The following is a 25,014-nucleotide window of genomic DNA, read 5'->3' as shown; positions in this document are numbered from 1 at the left end:
ACTATCATGACAATCTTAATAATGAGAGAAATAGAATGAATGCCTGTCTCAAATACAGGCAAGGGTTGTGGGAGGAGGGAGATGGGGGTATTGGTGGTAGGAATGTTGCACTGGTGAAGGGGGGTTTTCTTTTTGTGACTGAAATCCAACTACTCATGTTTGTAATCAGTGTTTAAATAAAGGTATTATTTAAAAAAAAAGTATAAAATAAAAAGAAACAAACTGTAGTTATACTACCTATTTAAGTCATTAATGTAAAATGTTATATACTATAATGCATACAAATTAAATAACATGCAACATATTTAACATTAAGTGCATGTACTTACCAGATTTTCGTCCTTCAAAATTCCCACCAATGTAGACTCCCTAAATTAAAAAAAAAATTTAATTTTAGTTATTATTATCCCTATTTCTGTAGAACCCACCCACATATCCCACATATATAACATCTAAAATCATATAATATGCTGAAACTTTGGTAAATAATAAAACAATATTAATATAAAACAATATTTTCAGTCTTATGAAAATCAAACTTTATAATATGGAAAAGCTAATGATTTGTCAACTGGCAGATTTTACTACAAAAATATGAGCTGATCAGATTTTTTTTCATTACAAACCAAGACAACCACATGCTAGCAATGTCTTACCAAAACATTCTTATTTCAAATTTTCCCACTAATCATATATGAAGTCAAAGTCTACAATCTGGTTCCTAGTTACCCCATTTTAAGAAGAACCGAAACAATGTCACTAGAGCATCTATAGGGCTAAAGAAGAGACAATGAAGCCCAAAGATGTTTCATAAAGTAATACATTTTTATCAGAGAGAAAAAAATACTTAAAAATTCACCACATATTGGGGCTGGGCGGTGGCGCTAGAGGTAAGGTGCCTGCCTTGCCTGCGCTAGCCTTGGATGGACCACAGTTCGATCCCCCAGTTTCCCATATGGTCCCCCAAGCCAGGAGCGACTTCTGAGCGCATATCCAGGAGTAACCCCCTGAGCGTCACCGGGTGTGGCCCAAAAACCAAAAAAAAAAAAAAAAAAAAAAAAAAAATTTCACCACATAGCCAAGATCTGAAAACAACCCAAGTACCCACAGTAAATGACTCTATAAAGAAGCTCTGGTCTACATAACAAACAATGAAATACTATTTAGCTATGAAAAAGAAAAAACCATGAAATCTTGCTGTTTGCTGCAACTTGCATGGAATTGGAGTGTGCTGTGTTAAATGAAGTGAGCCTAAAACTAAGGATAAATACAAGCTTATATCACAAATATGTGGACTACAAAAAAGTAAAGGTATTAAACAATAGCCAATGGAAACAAACATGAAACGTGATCAACAGAATTAGAGACAGACTGGAGACAGTGGTGTGGGAGAGGAACTGTAGGGATGATGGTGGAGAGCTCAGTTGTAACAGCACAAGTACAAAGCAATGGCTTCAATACTATTGTGCAAACTATGAAAATACAATAAAAGATGAATAAAAATAGTAAGAATCTACGAAATAATTTTGTAACAAAATTTAATATTTGTTCTAAATCTAATTTTACTATTTTAACTAATTAACTATAATTTATCTATTTTGGTCATAAAAATAAATGATACTCTGTATAATAAATATAGTATATGATCCTAAAGTCTCAAATCTCAAAATCATCTTACAAAGCTCCAGTAGTCAAGAATACAGCATTGGATATTATAGAACTCTCAAAACTGCCAAGAGCATTGCTGCAGACTTGATCAACCTTAAATACACTAGTTTAAAATATCATCTCACTTACTCCCCACTTTACAGTAGATTAAAAAAACTTAACCCTCTCAGGCTGACCCAGATTTGATCCCCAGCATTGCACACAATCCCCCAAACTCCATTAAGAGTGATTTGATAACTGAGTGCAGAGCCAGAAGTAAGCACTGAGTACAGCTGGGTACAAACTAAAAACAAAACAGAACGAAAAAGCTAACCCTTATAGAGATTAAGTCATTTGCTTAAATATACTATATCATCCTTTTATGGCATAATTCAATGCCTTTAAAGTACCATACTATAACATCTACAAAACAAAAAGTAACAGAGAACAAGGTGTACTGAACAAAATAAAACTAACTGCAATTGTTTTTTTTTTAATAAATATTTAAGCACCATGATTAGAAGCATGTTTGTAGTTGGGTTTCAGTCATAAACAGAAAACCCCCCTTCACCAGGGCAACATGACTGCAATTCTTAAAGAGTCAGGGATAAAGTTTTTAGATTCCTTTTAAATAATGGCTAGGAATTTTTTTTTGGGGGGGGCCACACCCGGTGGTGCTCAGGGGTTACTCCTGGCTGTCTGCTCAGAAATAGCTCCTGACAGGCACGGGGGACCACATGGGACACCGGGATTCGAAACAACCACCTTTGGTCCTGGATCAGCTGCTTGCAAGGCAAACACCGCTGTGCTATCCATCTGGGCCCTAGAAATTTATTTTAATCCTCTATCTTAAATAGCAGAAAATGCTACCATGCTATAAATTATGATCCAGGGTCTGAGAGATAATACAGGAATAAGATGTTTGCCTTGCCCAGAGAACTCCTCAGCACTGGGTATGACCAGAAAATAAATACACTGCAGCCCATAAAAATTTCTACCACAATTACTCTTATGGTCAAAAAAAAAATCAATCAAATTAATTACATATATCATAACCTCAGAAATAAAACATATAGTAGAAACCTAATCCGCAGTAAACAAAGTTTTAACAACAAAGTTTCTCTAAAACAACAGAAAATTATCATGACTATAATATTAGATTATATATAATATAATATATAAGATATATATATAAGATTTCTTAAACAAGCACAAAACATGGCAAAAATTGAACTTTACTAAAATTAAAGCCATGCTTAATCAAAAGATAAGCTATAAACATATATATATATATATATATTGGTTTTTCGGGCCACACCTGAAAATGATGCTCAGGGGTTACTCCTGGCTAAGTGGTCAGAAATTGCCCCTGGCTTGGGGGACCATATGGGACGCTGGGAGATTGAACCGCGGTCTTTCCTTGGCTAGCGCTTGCAAGGCAGACACCTTAGCTCTAGCGCCACCTCGGCGGCCCCTATAAATATATTTGAGAGGGGGTTGGTTTTTGGGTCACACCCAGCAGCGCTCAGGGGTTACTCCTGGCTCTATGCTCAGAAATCGCCCCTGGCAGACACAGGGGACCATATGGGATGCCGGAATTCAAACCGATGACCTTCTTCATGAAAGGTAAATTGCCTTATCTCCATGCTATCTCTCCGGCCCCTATAAATACATTCTTAATGCACCAAAATGTCCAAAATATGCACATGTCCAAAATAAAAGGAATTTTAAATACTGTGGTAAAAGACAACCCAAATTTTAAGGTAGTATAAAACATCTAAACAAAATTTCACATGACAATTCCAAAACCCAATGAACATACTGAAAAATATCTCACCATCACTAATTATGAAGAAAGTATTAACAAATAATACAAAATACTATTACCTAGTACAATGACTAGCTGTTTGCCTTGAGCTATTGTTTTCTTGGTTTGGTTTGGTTTTTTTGTGAGGGAGTGAAAGTGATTCTCTAAGTCAACTGTAGAAGGAATGGGATGATAAAAAACATACTTATTTTGGTTCTCCTGAACAACTGCTAAGGGCTGAGCACTGTTTGGACAAGTCTTACTTTAAATACTTAATAAAACCTTACAATAACTTTCCTCAATTTCAGGGTATTATATTTTGAGACCCAGTCCTGGTAGATAACTTACCAAAACTCCAATCACCCCAGAATTGTCAGGATTCTGCATCTGGCCTGAGACATGAAGTTTCAGCAACAGCTTATACAATCTTACCCCCAACACAAACACATTCATTCATTTTCTCTCTTCCCTCCCTCCCTCTCCCTCTCCCTCTCCCCCTCTTCTCTCTCTCCCTCTCCCTCTCCCCCTCTTCTCCCCTTCTCTCTCTCTCTCTCCCCCTCTCTCTCTCGCTCGCCTGAGACATGAAGTTTCAGCAACAGTTTATACAATCTCACCCCCAACACACACACCATGCCTTTCAAGACCCTTTAACAGTCCTCCCTTTAACACCACCTTCTTCTAATTCATATATTGCTTACTCTAAATAAAAGATTCTCATGAAGGGCCGAAACAATAGCACAGAGGGCATGGCATTTGCCTTGCACCTGGCCAACCCGGGTTCAATCCCAAGCATCCCATATGGGCCCTAGAGCCTGCCAGGAGCAATTTCTGAGAGCAGAGCCAGGAGTAACCCTTGAGCACTTGCTGAATGTGGTTCAAAAACAAACAACCAAAAAATATTTTCATTTTACTTTGGACCATATGGAGTGCCAAGGATAGAACCCAGTTTGATTGTGAGAAAGGTAAACATCCTACCTGCTATATTCTCTCCAAACACATACAGTGTTCTCCTACATTTTAGAGAAATGCCTAAGTTAAGGTGTAGCTAGATCATACTAAATTTGAGCAAAACTGTTCACTAGATAGACTTGTTAGAACAAAAGGAAATGAGAAGGGAGAAAAAAATAACTTTCCTTAAGAGAAATGTCTCTTATATTCAAAAGAAAGAGAAATCTCTAAATGGAAAAGAGACCTCCCAGAAGACCCCATGTCAGCAAATAGGGCAGACAGACAGACCATCAGGCTGCAGATTAGGCAGCCTTTAGAGCTGATCCTCTCCAATGGATCGCAATCCAACCTACAGAACCCAGAGAGCTGCATTTTGGCTGTGATTTCTGGACACCACCTTTCAAAGTGTGTTAAGATTCCATATGTAATTGTTAATCTTATTAAGCCTAACAATGAAAATGCCTCGATTCAAGCTGGTCATGACTTAAAACAAAGAGAAAACAAGCAAAAATATGTATTACAAATGTCTGATCTGAGTTTTTCAAATATCATCTCAATGTTACCTAATTACATTCACATTTTTACTTCTAAATGACATTCTTCATCTGATTAGATCAACAAGCATCAGTCATGTAAACTGCTTAGAAATGGCTCTATGTAGCCACAACTCAGGAAATAATTCTTTTCCAAATATGGCACACTTCTAGAGAAATAAAAGCAAATTTTATTTTTAAAAAAACCAACTCAAAGAGTTGGTTTTTTTAAACGGAAGCAGTGTGGATCTGATGGTTCAGGGAGAGGGCTGCTAATGCAATGCTGCTTAGGACCAGCAGCGCTCGGAGGAGCCACACCTGGTGGCTCAAGGAGCACAGAACATGAGTCTCTGTGGCAGTAGAGACACAAAGCAGAGCCTATCACATGTGCTTTATTTACTACTTGCACTACCACCCTGGCCCCTAAGGTATTAACTTCAGGCAATTTAATATGAAAAACAATACTGCATATTTTTCATGATAATCTCTTCTTCCTTTAACCTACAGTACCGTTAGAATTTTTACTGATTTACGGAGCTTGAAAAAGTTAGGTTTTTCTAACACACGACCAGACTGTATACATCTTGGGACCAATAAAAAAAACCCTAGTTTGGGCCGGGCGGTGGCGCTAAAGGTAAGGTGCCTGCCTTGACTGCGCTAGCCTCGGATGGACCGCGGTTCGATCCCCCGGCATCCCATATGGTCCCCCAAGCCAGGAGCGACTTCTGAGCGCATAGCCAGGAGTAACCCCTGAGCGTCACCGGGTGTGGCCCAAAAACCAAAAAAAAAAAAAAAAAAAAAAAAACAAAACCTAGTTTAGGGTTTGAAATATGACCTGCACAATAATCATGATCCCCAGTCCCAAAGGTCTGGCAGAGACAACTGTAACGGAATGGGGCTTTTGGAAGCACAAAGAAAGATGCTATCCTAGGTGCCACCCTAGGCTCAGTGCAAAGACCAAGATCACCAACCACAGAAGATGGATTAAAATGACACTGAGGTAACAGAACCTCTAGAACCACAAAGACTGACTTCATCCTAAGTCCCACCTCAGGATCTGTGCAGATACTGAGACCTCTAAACACAGAGCAGAAGTCTTCCACACACACACACAAAAAAAAAAAAAAAAAAAAAAAAAAAAACACCACCGGGAAAGTAAAGGACCCTGATCCTGAGCAAAGTCTAGAGTTGATCCCATGACAGTATGCTCCAAGGACGGAGAAACCCCATATCACTTAGGCCAAGTGAATTCCTTTTCGAATGACCCCAATATTTACTGTGCCAGGGCAGGAGGGAAAAAAAAAAAACAACTACAAAAAAGCACAAAACCTTGGTTATTTTTTATATAAATATATATATTACCTTCATTTATTATTGTTATTATTATTATTTTTGATTTACCTATCTATTTTGGTCGATTTCTCTGTTTGGGTGCGATTATTGAAAGTGTTGTCCCCAATTATACTTACTTTTTTTCTCTCTTCCTTTCTTCTCTTTCGTTATGTGCTATGCCATGTTTCTCAATTCAAGACCATGGCATGATTTTTGTTTGTCTGTTTTTGTTTTTGTTGGTTTGTTTGTTTTGCCTGTTCTTTGAGGTGCTTATCGATATAGCTGGAGCCCTCACTGGATATTTGATACTTCTTTTGGTACTAGTGGAGTGTTTCACCTTCTTTTTCTCCATCTCCCAAATTGATGATGAGAGCCTTTAGAAGGACTCCGCCCATTTTCGGGGTATTAGACTCTTACCCCAGTTTATCACTTTTCTCTTTTTCAAACAAAACCACGCAACTTGAACTAGCTAGTCTTGCCTCCAGTTAGAGGGGGAAATAAGGGAGGCATCAAGACCAAACAGGTGCAAGACTACTAAGTAGTGGGTTGGATACAGAGGGGACCACATATTCTAGCCGCCCTGGGGTGAGGGAAAAGGAAATGGGAGGTAGGACAGAAACAGAGGTGTAGGGAGGACAATTTGGTGATGGGAATCCCCCCTGATTTTATGTAAATATGTACCTAAAATATTATTGTCAACAATATGTAAGCCACTATGATCAAAATAAAAATTAAAAAAAAAGTTAGGTTTTTAGCATGAGAATGGTAAGATTTTTTTCACTATTAATACCAACATCTCCAACATCTCTTTTTTTTGTTTTGTTTTGTTTTGTTTTGGGTTTTTTGGGTCACACCCGACGGCACAGGGGGGGAGTGGTTACTCCTGGTATGCGCTCAGAAATCACCCCTGGCAGGCTCAGGAGACCATATGGAATGCCAGGATTAAACCACCATCTGTCCTGGATCAGCTGTGTGCAAGGCAAACACCCTACCACTGTGCTATCTCTCCAGCCTCCCAATATCAACATTTTTAACTGTGTTATGATAAAAATAGAAATAAATGAAATTTGTACCCCACTTGGTAGTGTTTAGGGGTTGCTGCGACAGTACTTGAGGACCATGCGCTAGGATCCTGGGGATCAAAAGCAGGCCTCTCATAAAAAGCAAGTGCTCAGCCCGTTGAGTTATCTCTGATCCCCATTTTCAGGTATTTTTGTTGTTGTTTGGTTTTTGAGCCACACCTAGCTGTGCTCAGGGATTACTCCAGGATCTGTTCTCAGAAATCACTCCTGATGATGCTCAGGTATACAATGCCAGGACTAAATCTGGGTCAGCTGCCGACCCACTATACTACCTCTCCTGCACATCTTCTCTTATGTGTAAGTGTACAATTAAGTAACATTAAACAGATACAAACTACACAACCATCACTGTTATTCTTTACCAAATGTTTATCATCCCATCATCCCACACAAAAACTCAATGTCCATTAACCTCATCCCTTCTCGATCCCAGGCTTCTCTTACACTCTAGTTCTATGACTGCCTACTCTAGGTACCTCATACAAGTAGAATACAGTACTTATTTTTTCATGTATATGTTGTCCTGCTAATGATGTTTTTAAGGCATAGTCTACATGTTCCACATACCAAAATTTCATTCCTTTTCAAGTTTAAGTAACATTAATTTCACTGTATATTTAATACTTCATTTGCTTCTAAAATAAGCTGGAGTTCTTTCGACTTTTCTTTTGTTATGAATACACAGCTATAAACATTAACTGTCTGGGTCCCAGATTTAAATTATTTGCAAGAAAAAGCTAAAGCAGAATCACTGGATGATGTATTATTTCTATTTTTAACTTTTAAGCAACTGTCAAACTGCTTTCCACGGCAGATATACCATTTATCACTGTAACCAGCAATTCTCTTAAAAATCTCCAATTTGGTAACCAGAGAGACTGTACAGTGAGTAACATATTTGCTTGCAGGCAGCCAACCTGGGTTCGATATCTGGCACCACATATGATGTCCTACCAGACATCATTGATCCTTGAGCACAGAATCTAGAGTTAGCCCAGAGCACCAATATGTATTGCCTGAAAACAAAGTAAAAAAAGCTTCAGTTTGTCCACATCCTCACAATACTTGTTATTTCCCTATTTCTTACAATATTCAAGTAGTAATTCATTATGGGTTTCATATAAATGTCTGATTGAGTAACAGTGTTTCATGTATTACTGATCATCAATTCACTTCTTTGGGGAAAGATCCATGTAAGTCCTTTGCCTATATTGAACTGGGTTGTTTTAACTGTTGTTGCTAAACATGGTGTTCTCTGTTAAAAGTTGGAAAAACTTAGGGCCAGAGCAATAGCATAGCGAGTAGGATGTTTGCCTTGCACACAGCTGATCCAGGTTCGATCTCTGGCATCCCATATGGTTCCTCAACCCTGCCAGGAGTGATTTCTGAGCGAAGAGCAGAAGTAATCCCTGAGCAGTGCCAGGTTGGTCCAAAAACAAACAAACAAACAAACAAACAAACAAAAACATTTAAAAAAAAGTTGGGCAAAGTTCTCGCTTCGGCAGCACATATACTAAAATTGGACAGATACAGACAAGATTAGCATGGCCCCTGCGCAAAGATGACACACAAATGCATGAAGCATTCCATAAAAAAAAAAAAAAAAAAGTTGGGAAAACTTAAATAGAATGCTCTCTCTAAAAGTAATTATCTTCTTTGAAATAAAACAGGTTTCTGCTAATCTCAGATTAAAGGACTAAAATCTTAAAAAGCAGTAATCCAATAAGCAGTAAGAGATATCAAATCACACAAAATTAAATTAAAACTTAATAGTAGAGGATTTTTAGGCAAGTTGCATTTAAAAAAATAACCCGTAACCACACCTTGAGTTTTCGTGAAAACTGAACATAAGTATAAAATATATATTTGTACTTATATACTGTTCTTATCAAAGATATTAAACATGTCCCCTAAAACAGTCATACTGAGTAAAACATTTGGCTAATATAATTTTAAAAAATAATGTAATGCATTGATTTTAAATTCAATGCAAGCAAATGTCCTCACGTTCCACAAACCTCTTTCTTCTTAGCCAGGGACAGGGAGGAAAGGGGAAAAGTAGGTGTATTTAAGAGCTTTCTTCTATTTCAGCTGTTTCTTCTGTTTAGTTTCTCCCATCTTAAAAGAGTCCCCTATTTATCTTTTTCTCCTCTTATTGCACTGATGTGTCATTAGAACATCTGGTCAGATTTTCTAATTTTCTGGCTTGTTTTACCGTTGCTCAGGTAATTTATTCCACAATCAATCCCCTATTATTTCCTGGTTAAAAGGTTAAGTTTGGGGCCGGGCGGTGGCGCTGGAGGTAAGGTGCCTGCGCTAGCCTAGGACGGACCACGGTTCGATCCCCCGGCGTCCCATATGGTCCCCCAAGAAGCCAGGAGCAACTTCTGAGCGCATAGCCAGGAGTAACCCCTGAGCATCACAGGGTGTGGCCCAAAAACCAAAAAAAAAAAAAAAAAAAGGTTAAGTTTGGAGATTTTATTTGGATTCTATAAAACCATATCAAGAGCTGGAGAGATAGAACAGCAGTAGGACATTTGCCTTGCAGGCGGCTGACCAAGGACTGACCTGGGTTCAATCTCCAGCATCATAATTCTGCCTGAAGTAATTTCTGAGTGCAGAGCCAGAAGTTACTCCTGAGCACCGCGCGCCACCAGGTGTGGCCCAAAAAACAACAAACAACATCAACAACAACAACATCATCATCATCATCATCATCATCATCATCATCATCCCATAGTGGGCAAGATATTCCAAAGGTAGAAAGTATTCCACTCTAGCAAAAGAAACATGTTACTAAACATTGAATCACTTCCTTCTCTCTATTGAAAAGGCATTAACTTGGCACCAGGCATATGTCCTGCTCCCAGCAAACTTCCTCCAGAGGCTTTTGCATCCACTGATGCAAAATCCATTGATGGCCTAAATTACTTCACTGGATTTTACAGTACAGTAATTTTCCTAGTTCTGGCACAGATTCTAAATTATTAACTTCTCTCTTCTCTAGATGAGGGCTTTCCTGTTTTTCTTTCTCTCATCACTTTGAACACAAATTAAATTTTCTATTCAAAATTACAATTAGTTACAATCATTCTTCCACTGAAGCTCAGTTCCAACTCTGGCCAGTAGAACTCCTTGGAGTTCTTCTGATATAATCGATAGCTTTTGAGTACGCCTTTGTTTTCTGGAGAGCTGTTTCTCTGCTCAAAAACTAAGCCTAGGATACACTATTTTTCACAAAAGCCTTGAAGATTTTATCACTGATTACAATGAATAAATGTAACATTTTGAAGTACCTAATATTTAAAAATGCTATCAATGCTGAATGCAACTGATTCTAAGACCATTTTGTAGAAGTGGAAAATAATGGGCAAAATTTAAATGTATGCAATCAGAGATCCCTATTATTTCCAGTTAATCTGACAGTGAATGTTATTGCCCCTACCTCTAGTCTCTCAAACTTAAGTTTGATGGTTTCTAATAATATTAATAGGTCAACTTAAATTCTTTGTTCTGTAAGCTATCTGAAACTGTTTAAAGAGTATAGTGCTTCTCGGTGCCAGAGCAATGGCACAGTGGTAGGGTGTTTGCCTTGCACGTGGCTGACCCAGGACGGACCTCAGTTTGATCCCCCAGTATCCCATATGGTCCCCCAAGCCAGGAATAGTGTTAAGCGCATAGCTGGGAGTAACCCCTAAGCATCACCAGGTGTGGCCCAACGCCCAAAAATAAAATAAAACGAAGATTATAGTACTTCTATGTATAAAAATGATGACTACTACATTTATCAGGCACTTATTTTCATCAATAATATGTCTTGGATATTTTGCCATATTAGAATATAAAGAGCTTACCGTATTTTCCGGTGTATAAGACGACTTTTGGAACAAAAAAAAAAGTCAACCAAAAATCGGGGGTCGTCTTATACGCCGAGTATATCCCAAAAAATGTTTCAATATGCCACTAAACAAAACAAAACCAAAAAAAATTAGGCCGCAGTTTCCAAATCTCTTTCTTGGGGGCTCCCAAACAGTACTCAGGAGATCTGGGGGCCACTTCTGGCAAAACCCAGCTAACCGTGTTCAGTGCTAGGGTCTGAGGATGGGGTGTTGTTTGGTTTATGTAGTGGGGGAGATTAACTGATGCCACCAGGGAATTACCAGAAAAGGTGCCTATGATAAGGGACCAATCACTGCAAGGGCTGCTCGGACCGCCTCTCTAACTCAGCCAATCCAAGCAGGCTTTTTATGCATGCAAATTAGACAATGTTCTGGACCCGAAGCTACACTGTAAAAAGCCTGCTCAGATTGGCCAGAGTCAGAGAGGAAGTCTATTAAAGTATAACCTTTGAACCTTTGCTTCTGATTGGCTCGCTGTGGTACATACAGTTGCAGCACAGGAACCTTGTCTGATACAGCGAATATAGGCCTAAACCTATGTTTTAACTGCAAAATAGGGAGTCATCTTATACGCCGGAAAATACGGTACTCTTCTTAATTAATGTACTGATATTCTAAACTGTGGATGTTGGGCTGGAGAGATAACACAGCAGTGGGGAGTTTGCCTTACACGTGGCCAACCTGGGAGGGGCCCATTGGACTCCCAGCATCCCATGTGGTCCCCCACTCTGCCAGGGGTAATTTCTGAGTGCAGAGCCAAACGTAACCTCTGAGTGCCGCTGGGTTGTAGCTCAAAAACCAATCGATCAATAAATAAAAAAAGTTAAGAAAAACAAAATGTGGATGTAGTGGGAATGATACACAAACACTTACTTAGACACACACACACATATATATGTGGGGGGGGATACTTTTGAAAATATCCCACTTTCCTTACTACTGAGTATTCAGTTGCTTCAAACATTTTGCTATTATAAACAAGGCTACAATACACTTTTCATATTTTTTTAATATTTTAATAATTTTATTCAACCAGGGAAAATCTTTTTTTTTTGGGGGGGGGTCACAATCGGCAGTGCTCAGGGGTTATTCCTGGCTCCAGGCTCAGAAATTGCTCCTGGCAGGCACGGGGACCGTATGGGGCGCCGGGATTCGAACCGATGACCTCCTGCATGAAAGGCAAATGCCTAACTTACCTCCATGCTGTCTCTCCGGCCCCCACTTTTCATATTTTTAAGCATAATATCTTTAAACATAAAAACATATCTTATAAATATAATCTAATATTTCTGTAAATAACTCATTTCTCTAATTTCTATTAATTTAAAGAAGTTATTATGTTTGCTTAAATTCTACTATAGTTTGCAAATATTTTCCAAGAGGCTACTGTAAACTTGTAACATGATTTCTTTTCTTGGGAGAATGGCTAGCCCTTAACTGGCTATGTACAGATTTTACTCCTGGTTCTGAACAATGCATGGTGCTGGGGATTGAACCCAGGTTGGTCTTGTGCAAGTCAAGTGCCTTATCCACTGCTCCCCTCTACCCACCCCATATAGCATTTATTTTAGTGAAGTCAAATTTATTTTCCTCAGCCTTTATAAAGTTACATTTCAATGCATCAAAAAAGAAAAAATGTCGGGGACACGTACATTTTCTTCTCGAACCTTTCCACATCACTGTTCACAACTCCTATGACTGTATAGTATACTTAGTATAGTAAGCTTTAGTTGAATGACCATCTTACATTTATTTGGGGGAGGGTCACATTTTACTATGTTCAGGGCTTATTTCTAGCTCAGTGATCACTCCTGAGTAATGTTCAGGGGGCTATATGAGGTGCTGGGGATTGAGACCGGATCAGGTGCATGCCAAGACAAGCACTCTGCCCACGGTTCTCTCAGGCTCATTTTTAAATCTTGCATTGAATAATTTTATTCACATACTCTAATACCTAGCATCTTAAGATTGTGGGATGTAATCCAGGGGTTATGTAGCTGAAAGGTGAAGGAACCACCAAAAAAAAAAAAAACCCTAAAATTTTGTTCTCAAATATATTTCTTGTAATATAATATTCCTTGTATATGACTTGTAACAGTATATGTTTGTTTTGTATATCATTTTATATAACTATCTGCCAAGGGTCACGTAAGCCTTTCACATGCAAGAAGGGTTCACAAATGGAATAAGCTAAGAAGCCCTGTTCTACTATATATTTTTGAGAATCAAGGTCAAGATTTCCCTCTCCTCAGGGAAAGATAAATGTTGTTTCACTTGCATTAAATCTGGGGACAGAGTGAAAGTAGGGCTTGCCAATTCCGAGCATCTTATATGCATCCTATATGGCAAGAAATCACTCGCTAGGAGTGATTTCTGACTGCAGAGCCAGGATCCTGGTAACCCCTAAGCACCACCAGGTGTGGCTCCCCCCCACAAAAAGCAAAGCAAACAAAATATAAAAAGAACTGCATTAATCTATGAATTATTCATACTCTGAAAAAATATACTTTACAATAGTTTTTTTATTTTGAAAAATAGGACTCATCATTTATTCCTGGTGTTATAGTCCCAATTTAATCCTATTTATAAAACTTAGCAATACTTATTTCATGATTTTACAGATTTAAGAATGAGTTGACATGTATTCTATGTTTCTAACATAAACAAATTTATAAAGAATAGTTAAAAAAAAAAAAGACAAGTTATCAGGGGACAAGAGCAATAGCTCAGCAATAGGGTGTTTGCCTTGCACGTGGATGACGAAAGATGGACCTAGTTCCATACTTAGTGTCCCATATGGTCCCCCAAAGCCAGGGATGATTTCTGAGCACATAACCAAGAGTAACCCCTGAGCTCACCAAGTGTGGCCCAAAAAAACAAACAAACAAAAATATCAAGAACCAGGAAGACATGTGTAGTGCACACCTGACCTGGATTTGATTGATCTTCAGTACCACCTGCCTCCCAAAATCACCAGGTGCAGCCCTAGAGGCCCAAAGTCATCACCAAAGTGGCCCTGGTAGTCCTGTGTACTACAGCTCCAGCCCTATCAGTGACCCAAATTCAACTACAGGGAGTGTTACAGGAAGTGGCTCCAGACCCCAAGCACTTCTTGGGTGTGCTCCACTCCACCAAAGAACAATCATCCATGGGGCCAGAGAGAGCACAACAGGCAGGGTGCTTAGCTTGCACATAGTCAGCCTGGGTTCAATCTCCCGCATCAAGAGTATCAAGAGCCCCACCAGGAATGATCCCTGATGACCAACAGGTGTGGTATGGCCCAAAAACCAACAAGAAGGAAGAAATAACAACTACATAAAACAGAAATAACTGAGATTCCCATTCAAAGAAAAACTAAGACTATCAACCTTGGCCTTTAAAAATATGATTCAAACAAGGTTGTCATTTTTGCACCTTAATGCACAATAATATTTATTAGACAAACATGGCACAAAAAGCACCTTTTTTGTGTTTGACTATACATAGTATAGGAAAGCAAACAAACATGCCAGCAACACTGCAAAAGCTCCACAGGAAAGAAAAACAACCTGAAATAGATTCTGATCATGACAACACAAAAATATATATTCAAAATATAACAAAAGAAAATAGTTGATATATTTTTCATTAAATGTATGACAAGAGCGCCACTTGATGTGGGGAAGGAAGGAAGGAAGGAAGGAAGGAAGGAAGGAAGGAAGGAAGGAAGGAAGGAAGGAAGGAAGGAAGGAAGGAAGGAAGGAAGGAAGGAAGGAAGGAAGGAAGGAAGGAAGGAAGGAAGGAAGGAAGGAAGGAAGGAAGGAAGGAAGGAAGCAGGGAGGGAGGGAGGGAGGGAGGGAGGCAGGCAAGACAGGCAGGCAGGCAGGCAGGCAGGCAGGCAGGCAGGCAGGCAGGCAGACAAAAACATTTGCCATTTTACTTATATATATAAGTAACAAAGTTACTATAACAAAGAGTCAAAAAATAATAATTTGGGTGCCCACAGGATCACAAAAGCAAATCGCATCTTTCCACATACCCTCTGAATAAAAACATACCAGAGAGAGCAAATAAAGCAATCCACAAACTGTACCATCAGTGTAACAAGCCTTCTAACACTGATTGCAGGTAAATGTCAGTTGGTGAATTGGGAAAAATGTAGCAAACAAAATTCTGAAGATTAAAAAATATACAAAAGGAGAATTAAAATGTAACCTGGAGTAAAGGGAACAACCAGAAAATAATGAAGGACTTCTAGAAAGAAGTCTGACAATGAGAAGTGTTGCAAGTCAGAAGAGGTTGACTGATAGAGGGATGGAAGATGAGGTCTTTCCCCTCCAGCTCGGAGTATGCGTCAGCCGGCGGTTCTGAGGTGAAGCGGAGGGTAAACAGCTCGCAGAGAGTCAGGCTGTGGAAATATTAACTTTATTCGGTGGACAAGATTGAAGTCCACAGCCTCAGCATCAGTTCCAGCCAAAAGCTCCCCCACCCCCCACCCCCACCTTCCACAGACCCTTGCTTTTATCCCCCAGAATCAGGTACCACCCAATGGTAGGATCAGATACCATCCAATGGTGGAAGCAGAATCAGGTACCACCCTAAGGTGGGGACAGAATGCCAGGTCACACTCTAGGGTAGGGCACAGTCACCGATCAGGTTAGGGTCAGTAATATAATAATCCCATTGAAATGTTTACATACACAACAAGAAGGAGAATCCTGAGAAAAGTATCTAAGACAAAGTAAACCAGAGTACTCAGTACTAATGAGAGAAGATCTGTAGGATCCAATAAGACAGCACAGAGACAGTTAATGGAGTGGTGAGATTAAATAGATAGCATTCCTCATGGCTTGCAGATAATGTTAAAGGAGAAAACAAAAAATTAGGAATAAAGCTGCAAAAAAAATAAAAATAAATATTAAAAAAATCAAGATATGTGGCTGGAGCTGTGCATCGGGCATAAAACGTCTGTCTTTTTTTGTTGTTGTTGTTGTTTGTTTTGGGGCCACACCCACGGTGCTCAGGGGTTACTCCTGGCTGTCTGCTCAGAAATAGCTCCTGGCAGGCATATGGGACCATATGGGACCATATGGGACCATATGGGACACCGGGATTCAAACCAACCGCCTTTGGTCCTGGATTGGCTGCTTGCAAGGCAAACGCCGCTGTGCTATCTCTCCGGGCCCTGTTACTATCATTTTTATGTCTCGGCTGTAAGCCGCCATGGAACCACATTTCCTCCCCTCTTTCCCTGCTGAGACTCAGTTCCAATCACAACATAGCTGTGCTATCTCTCCGGGCCCATAAAGCATTTGTCTTGAGCACACTAGCCTAGAACAGACCGGGGTTTGATCCCCCATCATGCCATATGGTCCCTCAAGCCAAGCCAGGAGCGATTTTTTTTTTAAAGTTTTTGGGTAACAGCCAGCAGCACTCAGGGGTTCCTCCTGGCTCTATACTCAGAAATCAAGCCAGGCGATTTCTGAGTGCATAGCCAGGAGTAACCCCTGAGCATCACCGGGTGTGGCCCAAAAACAAAACAACAAAAAAATAAACATCAAAGTATGTATAATATACCATACCAAACAAACTAAAAAATTCTTTCACTTAGTAAGTAAAATAAATTACAGTACTCTATATCAACAAAAGTAAAGCTCTTGAACAAGAAACATTATAAACTAAGGAAATTCCTTACCAATTATCTACATATGACTGGTAATGCTAAGTTAAAAAAAAAAAGGAAAAAATAACTATAAATAAAATTCAGCCATCATTAAATTGATGCAGATACAACTGAGGTAATAAAACTTCTCACTGAACACTAAGTAACTACAGTCAGAGCCCAGGGAGAGCTCACAGGTCAAGTTCATTGTTTTGCAGACAGGAGGCCTCAGAAGGATGTAAACGCAGCAGCAGCAGGATATAAGCTCTTCTCCCCTTTTGCTTATAAAGTTACTCCTCTGTTGTTGAGTCTTGTGAATTCTTTATAGATTTTGGCTATATTAGCCGGTTTTTTAGATGGATGGTATGTAAATGCATATTTTCTCGAATTCAATAGAATGTCTTTTTATGTTAGCAATAATTTCTTTTGCAAGGCAGAAGCATTTCAGCTTAATGCAACTCCATCTGTTTACTTTTGCTTTTGTTTTGTTTTGCACAGAGTTGCAAATTACAGAGACATAGAAACAATACAACCTTTCTATGTTAAACCAAACCAATATTATCTTTCTCTTTAAATATAAATATGTGTATTAAAGTGAGGGGCCATGGAGCTGGAAAGATGCCTCACAGGGGTGAATACATGCTTTGCATTAGGAAGTCCAGATCCCATTCCCAAGACCAGGCAGTTCCTCTCGCCAGTTTTGGAGTGATCCTCATGCAACTAAACACTGCTGAGTTGTGGCCAAAATTTAAAAGAAAATTTTTTCTTTTGAAAAGTACAGTAGTAGTTTGCAAGCTTCACCTGTGTGAGAACTGCATTCAATCCCAGGCACTACAAAAATAAAAGTACTAAAAACACAAAGGATGCTTTAAAATTAGTAAAATCGATTTTCAAAAGAAAGGGGCTGAATAGTACAGAGGTTAAGAAGTACGTCTCCTATGTGGCCAAGCCCATTTCAGTTCCCAGAATTACATATGGTCCCCCAAGCAGCACCCACACTGATGCCTGAGCAGTACTGAGCCAGTAGCAAACCCTGATCACCACTAGTTACTAACCAATTAGTTACTATTAGTTATACTTGAAACCTGTTTTAAAAAAAATTCTAAAGCAAGGGCCAGAGAGGTGGCTCAAGTGGTAGGGCGTTTGCCTTGAACGCAGTAACCTAGGATGGACCAAAGTTTGATCCATCCATGTCCCAAATGGTCCCCCCGCCAGGAGCAATTTCTGAGCACATAGCCAGCATCAGCATCACCAGGTGTGGCTCAAACCACCCCCCTAAAAAATGTTCTAAAACAACTATAGTAAAATATTAAATTAATTTTGGCAGTGTTAATACATGACTATCTTATATCCTGTTTTTATATTTTGAAATATTCCATTTAGAAATGTTTTATTATGAATAAAAAATTATTTATAGAAAAATCATTTAAATTATTATAAAAATCCTGATTCTATATAGGACTATAATACATAGTTCTATAATTCCTGGTGTTTATATTATTGTTTTGGAAAAATATGATATAAAAACAGGCTCCCAGCAACATGTTTTTGATGCAGATTAATGAGAGCAAATCAACATTTTAAAAATTTTTTTAACTATTGTTTTTGTTTTTAGGGCTATACCTAGCAGCAGTACTCAGGGCTGGCTTACTTCTGATGCCAGAAGCTGAGTAGATTGTAAATGCTCTTCCTGCAATATTATTGCTGGCTCAGCAAATCGCATTTATAAAATGATTATAAAGAGCCAGTCTGGCACACAACTGACCCAGGTTCAGTTCCTGGCACCCATTCTAGCCCCCCAAGCCCACCAGGAATAATCCTTGGGCAAAGAGCCAAGAATAAGACCTTAGTACCTTGGGGTATAGCCCAAACAAGCACAGACAAAAAAAAAGAGGGGGCGGAGATTGTGTTTATCAAAAAATTTAACTTAAAACATCACTTTTACAACATGCCATCCAAATAGCACTACAGTAGTTAATTTTAATACTTCCTGAATCTCATATTGCTACAAGCATACACCACCATATCTGGAGAACTGAATATATATGTACTCCAATTTACAATTTTTCAATTTAACCTAGTTCTATAAAGCATTCCTTTTGGTGAATACTTCAAATACCAATAAACATGTAATAAATCTGTTGTACAACTGACATACAAAAAGATTTCAATAATAAATTTAAGTGATTTGATAAAATGTGATTCTTCATAACATTCCTTATATGTTGAATCTATTTGTAAAAACTTTCCATTTTCTACTTAAGAGATGGTCAACGGCTTTCACTTCACTACTCTAATATAATCAGGAATTGAATGAAATAAGAACTCTGAGCTCTTCGAACCGACAAAGCTGCCAGTATGCCTAAGCCAATAAAGCAATTCGTTCATTAACGCTGCTAATAAAGCAACCTTTTGTTTTGTTAGTCTATGAAACATCAGAAATCTCAGACTCCAAACTTTGCGATGTTTCCCCATTTTTGTTGTATGAACTTAAAAAGTTCTCTTAGGTGCCATCTACTTTATCGACTAAAATATAATCATTCTAGAAATTTAACCTACCACACTAGGAAAGTTAGTACTAAACATATTAGTTCCAACTTCTAAAGATATTCCTAGACAAAACCATTTATATTTTATTTATTGTAATCTGCTCTCCCAAAGAGCCTACTATGTAGAAATCTATGCCATTATCTAACAACTAAAGGAAAAACCCAAATTATATTCTCAAAATGAAATTAAAAAATATGTATTGATCAGTCTTAATCAATCAACAGGAAAGAAAAGGGACTGCCATGATTAATATATAATCCCTGCCCTCCAACAACTGACACACATCTAGAAAGGTAACTGTAGATAATGAGGGTATTAACTATTAATCATAATGATTAGGACAAAGGATAGTTAATTGACTGTGGAACAAAACTTTAAAGGCCTTCTAAAATGTCTAAGACTTTTAAGGCTAAATAGGCTGAAAAGTATATTTTAGATGTACAAAACAGCTTGCATACAAAAACAGATAAATAAAATAGTATGCTATATTCAGAAGCAGTTCACTAACTTCGTAAGACTAGAAAGCTATGCATATAAAAATTAGTAGGGACTGTGCACGTTTAAGTGGCCAGATAAGCACTGCTCTAGAATTTAGACTTGATTTCATACAAATCATGTACCACCAGAGCCCCCAAGCCCTCTCTTTCCAGTAACTTTAGAAGACATAAAAGCATTGGGATATTAAGAATATTTCCAGAGGACAAGAAGCTATATTTCCATTTATATATTCAATGTATACTTATAATTTAACTCTAGCATCTCACACACATGTAGCAAATACCTCTCTCTCAAACTCCATGATCTTTACGTGATCCTTCTAGAGACTGATGTTTTAGGATTTTAAAGTACTGTTAGTCACTTTCTAATTAAAAAAATTTGCCCCCCCCAAAAAAAACATAAAAAAAATTACTATATACTAGTTTATACATGTATGAAATTTACCACCATTTTTAAAGTGTTTTTTGTTTTTTTTTTTTTTTTTTGGTTTTGGTTTTGGTTCACACCCAGCAGCGCTCAGGAATTACTCCTGGCTCTTTGCTCAGAAATCGCTCCTGGAGGGCTCGAGGGACCATATGGGATGCCGAGATTCGAACAAACGTCCTTCTGCTTCTAAGGGAAATGCTCTACAGCTGTGCTATATCTCCGGCCCCTTAAAGTGTTTTTTGAATCAGAAAAAAATAATTTTTTTGGTTTTGGGGCCACACCCAGTGACGCTCAGGGGTTCCTCCTGGCTCTGTGCTCAGAAATCACTCCTGGCTTGGGGGACCATTTGGGATGCCGGGGGATCGAACCTCAGTCTGTCCTAGGCTAGCGTGCACAAGGCAGACACCTTACCCCTTGAGCCACCACTCCAGCCCCTGAATCAGAAAATTATTAAGATAAACTGAACACCTATATTCTCCCCACAGCCAAATAAAACTTTACCAATATAATTATCTTCCCTTATGAAGAATGCCCTATCTCCCCACTCCTCAACCATTATCCTAAATCGCTCTTGACTTTGAAACATTTTCCAAACATCAATCTAAAGATTACATCCTGGGGAGAAGGTCTTTCCTTATTTAAAACAAACACTAAGTTTTCATCTATGTCATGTGTTTCTATTTGCCTAACTTTTTCACAGATGTAATTAACTAATTGATTATTTTACATCAACCTCTCCAACACACTTAATGCTTCCATAAATTAAAGAAATCTCTGTTCTGTTATTAGCTCATAATAAATGTCTTCTTGAGACAACTAATTTAGACCAAGTCTACCAGGTATAGATAGCCTTGGTAACCTGAATTCAGCAAGGAATTCAGAGATTCTCAATTAGATTAGGGGCCAGTTTCTAAACAGAAACCAAGAAAACAACTGTCAACCAAGAATTCAATAACCAGAAAAATTGTCCTTCAAAATAAATCAAAGAGGCCGGAGCAGTGGCACAAGCCATAAGGCATTTGCCTTGCGTGCACTAGGCTAGGACAGACTGAAGTTCAATCCCCCAGCTCAATCTCATATGTTCCCCCAAGCCAGGAGCAATTTCTGAGCACAAAGCCAGGAGTAACCCCTGAGCGTCACCAGGTATGGCTAAAAAAAAAAAAAATGGAAGGAAGGAGGAGGGGGAGAGAGGGAGGGAAGGAGGAAGTGAGGGTGTGAGAAGGAGGGAGGGAGGGAGGGAGGGAGGGAAAGGGGGAGGGAGGGTGGGAGAGGGAGAGGGGGGAGGGAGGGAGGGGGGAGGGAGGAAAGGAGGGGGGAGGGAGGGAGGGAGGGAGGGAGGGAAGGAAGGAAGGAAGGAAGGAAGGAAGGAAGGAAGGAAGGAAGGAAGGAAGGAAGGAAGGAAGGAAGGAAGGAAGGAAGGAAGGAAGGAAGGAAGGAAGGAAGGAAGGAAGGAAGGAAGGAAGGAAGGAAGGAAGGAAGGAATCAAACAAAGTTTAATAAAATATTAATGTACATCATTTGAAAACAACTCTTTAAGAATACTAAAAGAATGGTCCCCTGAGCCTGTCAGGTGCGATTTCTGAGCATAGAGCCAGGAGTAACCCGAGTGCTGCCGGGTGTGACCCAAAAACCAAAAACCAAAAAAAAAAAAAAAAAAAAAAAAAAAAATACTAAAAGAAATCCTTCAGCTTACATAAAAAGCAAGGTTTCTTCTCTTCACTTTGATATTCTCTTCATTTCATGAGAATTCAAGCTAGTGTCCAGGATCACTGCAATTAAAGTGGTAACTACAAAATATCTACAGATATCTACAAAGCAGTTCTATAACAAAACAGGAAAGGCCATATGATTCTCAAACAGTTAAGGAAAATGGAATCATACAAAAGTATCTTCTCCAATACCAAAAGAATGAGGTTTTAAAAAAAAATCAATACTATGAGACCCGTTACAATATGATGAATACTTAAATCATTATGCCAAGTGAAATTTTTCAAGTTTCAAGTTTTGCACAATGAAAAACATATTACACACAAGCATGTATGCACACATGGGCATGCATTCATAAACACACATCTACTTTGACAAATAAATTTATGTAACTCACTCCTCTATTCTGCACATCTTCATCACTTCTAAAAATGCCTTTATATTCCATCCTAATTGAGCAACAATAGTTGCCTCACCAAAAGAACTGAACCATTCTGGCCAGAGCAATATTACAGCAGGAAGCACTCTTGTTTTGACATGGCTACCCCAGGTCTGATCCCCAGCATCCCATCTAGTCACCTGAGTACTACCAGGAGCAATAACTGAGTACAGAAACAGTAATAATCCCTGAGCATTATTGTTCAGTATTTTGAAACTTAAACATATTGTTGAGTGTTTTTGGATATCCACCATGTCATTTCACATGTAAGCTCTTTCCTTTTTTACAGTAGCATCCCACTGTATAAAATGCTAAACACTTTTGCTATCTACTGATTGATATTTCCAGTTGCTAATAGAATAAAAAAATTCTTGAAAAAGGCTTCTTTTGGACACATTTTTTCCCTCTTGAGAAAGACTAATAAACCAAAATGCTAAGTCCAAAAGGAGATGTATCCATTAAGAAACTGCCAAAGTGTTTTCCAAAGTAACACTACCATTTTATACTAATACCAGTAATTTAAGGGTTCTTAGTAAAAAAACTTATTGTTGCAGTCTTTTAGTATAGCCTTTCAGTTGGTTTTAGTTATCTTGTAGTTTTAATTTGCATGTTCCTAATGAATAATGGTTTGATTTTTTTTTGGGGGGGGGGGGGCCCACACCCGGTGACACACAGGGGTTACTCCTGGCTCTGGGGTCAGAAATCGCTCCTGGCTCAGGAAACTATATGGGACATCAGGGGATCAAACCGAAGTCCGTCCTAGGTCAGCCCTCTGCAAGGCAAACAGGCTACCACTGTGCCACCACTCCGGCCTCTGAAAAATGGTTTTAATTCTGATATATATTAAAAATTGAGCAGGCTTTTATTTTTTTTCAAAGGATCTATATAAAAAAAAGAGATATGTTACATTTGAATGAAGAAGCCAGAACAGAAATAATGAGTTAAAAGGAAAGTGTTATAAAATAAAGTTAAGAGTGTAGATAAGGGCCAAATCACACTGATGGATATTATGGAAGTTCAGATTTGTACTCATTTACAGTGCCTCTGAGACAACTAAGTAGAGCTAGCAAATGCATCTGGAACTTACAAAGTATGAGCTGGAACAACAGATACATAATTATCTTCATAACTTAAAATCAAAGTGGTGACATTGCCTGGAGAGAAAGAAGAAGCAAGAAAAAGCTGCCAAGGGCCACGACTCAAAAAACATAAAATGTTAATGACAAAGCTGAAGAAATGAACAACATAAATGTATGAAAGGCAAATTTTCAACAATGAATGCTAAAATTTTCTAGGAGGTTTTGTACACCCTGAAATTCATATACTGAAGATCTAAAGTATAAGCCTACAGGACCTTAGAACATAGTTTAGAAACAGCCTTGAAGGACAGACACAGTTCAATGCTGCAAACATGGCACTGGAAGAGGAAAATACTTGTGATTATAATTTGACTAAAGAATCATAGGTGATCAAGCTCAAGTATTCTCCAATCAGAAATATTTTGATTTTCCAGCAGATGTAGTAACATACATGGTGAGATAACCCTGGTGGAAGCATATGTCCATGTTTGAGGGTATACAACTGTGAAGTCCCATTTAAACAATACAAATCTAAATCTAAAGAGATAACTTACAATATCTTCTCTTTCACTTTTTGGACAAGTTCAGTACTGAAGATTTCTTCATACCCTGGAAAGTGAAAGTACTTAGAATTGATCAAAGACATTTCAAATTATCATCAATTGTGTGGGAGAAGAAATCTCATTATTTAATGAGCACCCTGAGGAAACTAAAGTCAAAGCAATAACATTAAGCAATGCAGGTATATAATATGGGGGAGGGGAGTTTCTTGTGACCTTTAGCATTTAGTATACCAAATGGGGACAGAGGGATCTCAAATGAAGAATACTTCCTCCTTTCGATTAGATACCAAAATGTAAATCTTATGGTATCGGTTTTAAATTTGATTTTAATGAAATTTTAACGCGTGGCTTTCAGAAATGGAAAGCACTTAGTCTTCGTTACAAAAATATGCAAAGATGGGGCCGGAGAGGTGGTGCAAGACATAAGGCTAGCCTAGGACGGACAGCGGTTCAATCCCCAGGCATCCCATATGGTCCCCCATGCCAGGAGCAATTTTTGAGCACATAGCCAGGAATAACCCCTGAGCATCACCGGGTGTGACACAAAAATAAACAAACAAACAAAAAACACCAAAAAGTTTAAAAAATTATTCAGGTGGGACTGGAGAGATAGCACAGCGGCATCCCATGGCCCCCCATGATTACCAGGAGTGGATTTCTAAAGAGAAAAACATTATGTGTATGTTTTTAGGATGAATTTCCAGGCTATGAAGCTACTTCTTCATAAACCTCTTTGCTGATCATTGGGTACTGGAGGAGGAGAGGGTGTCAACTGTGAAATGAACAATGTAATAAACACTGTACCAGCAACAAGAGTAGAATCCTAAGCAAGGAAAAGCTCTTATGCTCTATTAACAGTGTGT

The 25,014-nt window shown here is 38.6% G+C and overlaps 1 protein-coding gene and 1 non-coding gene across 2 annotated transcripts in view; one reads left to right on the top strand and one right to left on the bottom strand.

Moving 5' to 3' along the window:
- The window catches only part of FBXW7 (F-box and WD repeat domain containing 7), a 221,202-nt gene that overhangs the window by 152,065 nt on the left and 44,123 nt on the right, over positions 1-25,014 (bottom strand). Inside the window, exon 2 of the mRNA XM_049769608.1 lies at positions 330-369. The gene's annotated coding sequence lies outside the window, so the exon portion shown is untranslated. The remainder of the gene's footprint in view (positions 1-329; positions 370-25,014) is intronic.
- Positions 8,839-8,945, top strand: LOC126004806 (U6 spliceosomal RNA). The gene has a single exon (XR_007494056.1). It is a non-coding gene; the product is annotated as a U6 spliceosomal RNA (small nuclear RNA).

Source organism: Suncus etruscus, chromosome 3 (genome assembly GCF_024139225.1).
Source record: "Suncus etruscus isolate mSunEtr1 chromosome 3, mSunEtr1.pri.cur, whole genome shotgun sequence".
NCBI lineage: Eukaryota > Metazoa > Chordata > Mammalia > Eulipotyphla > Soricidae > Suncus > Suncus etruscus.
This window is presented reverse-complemented; position numbering and strand designations above follow the sequence as displayed.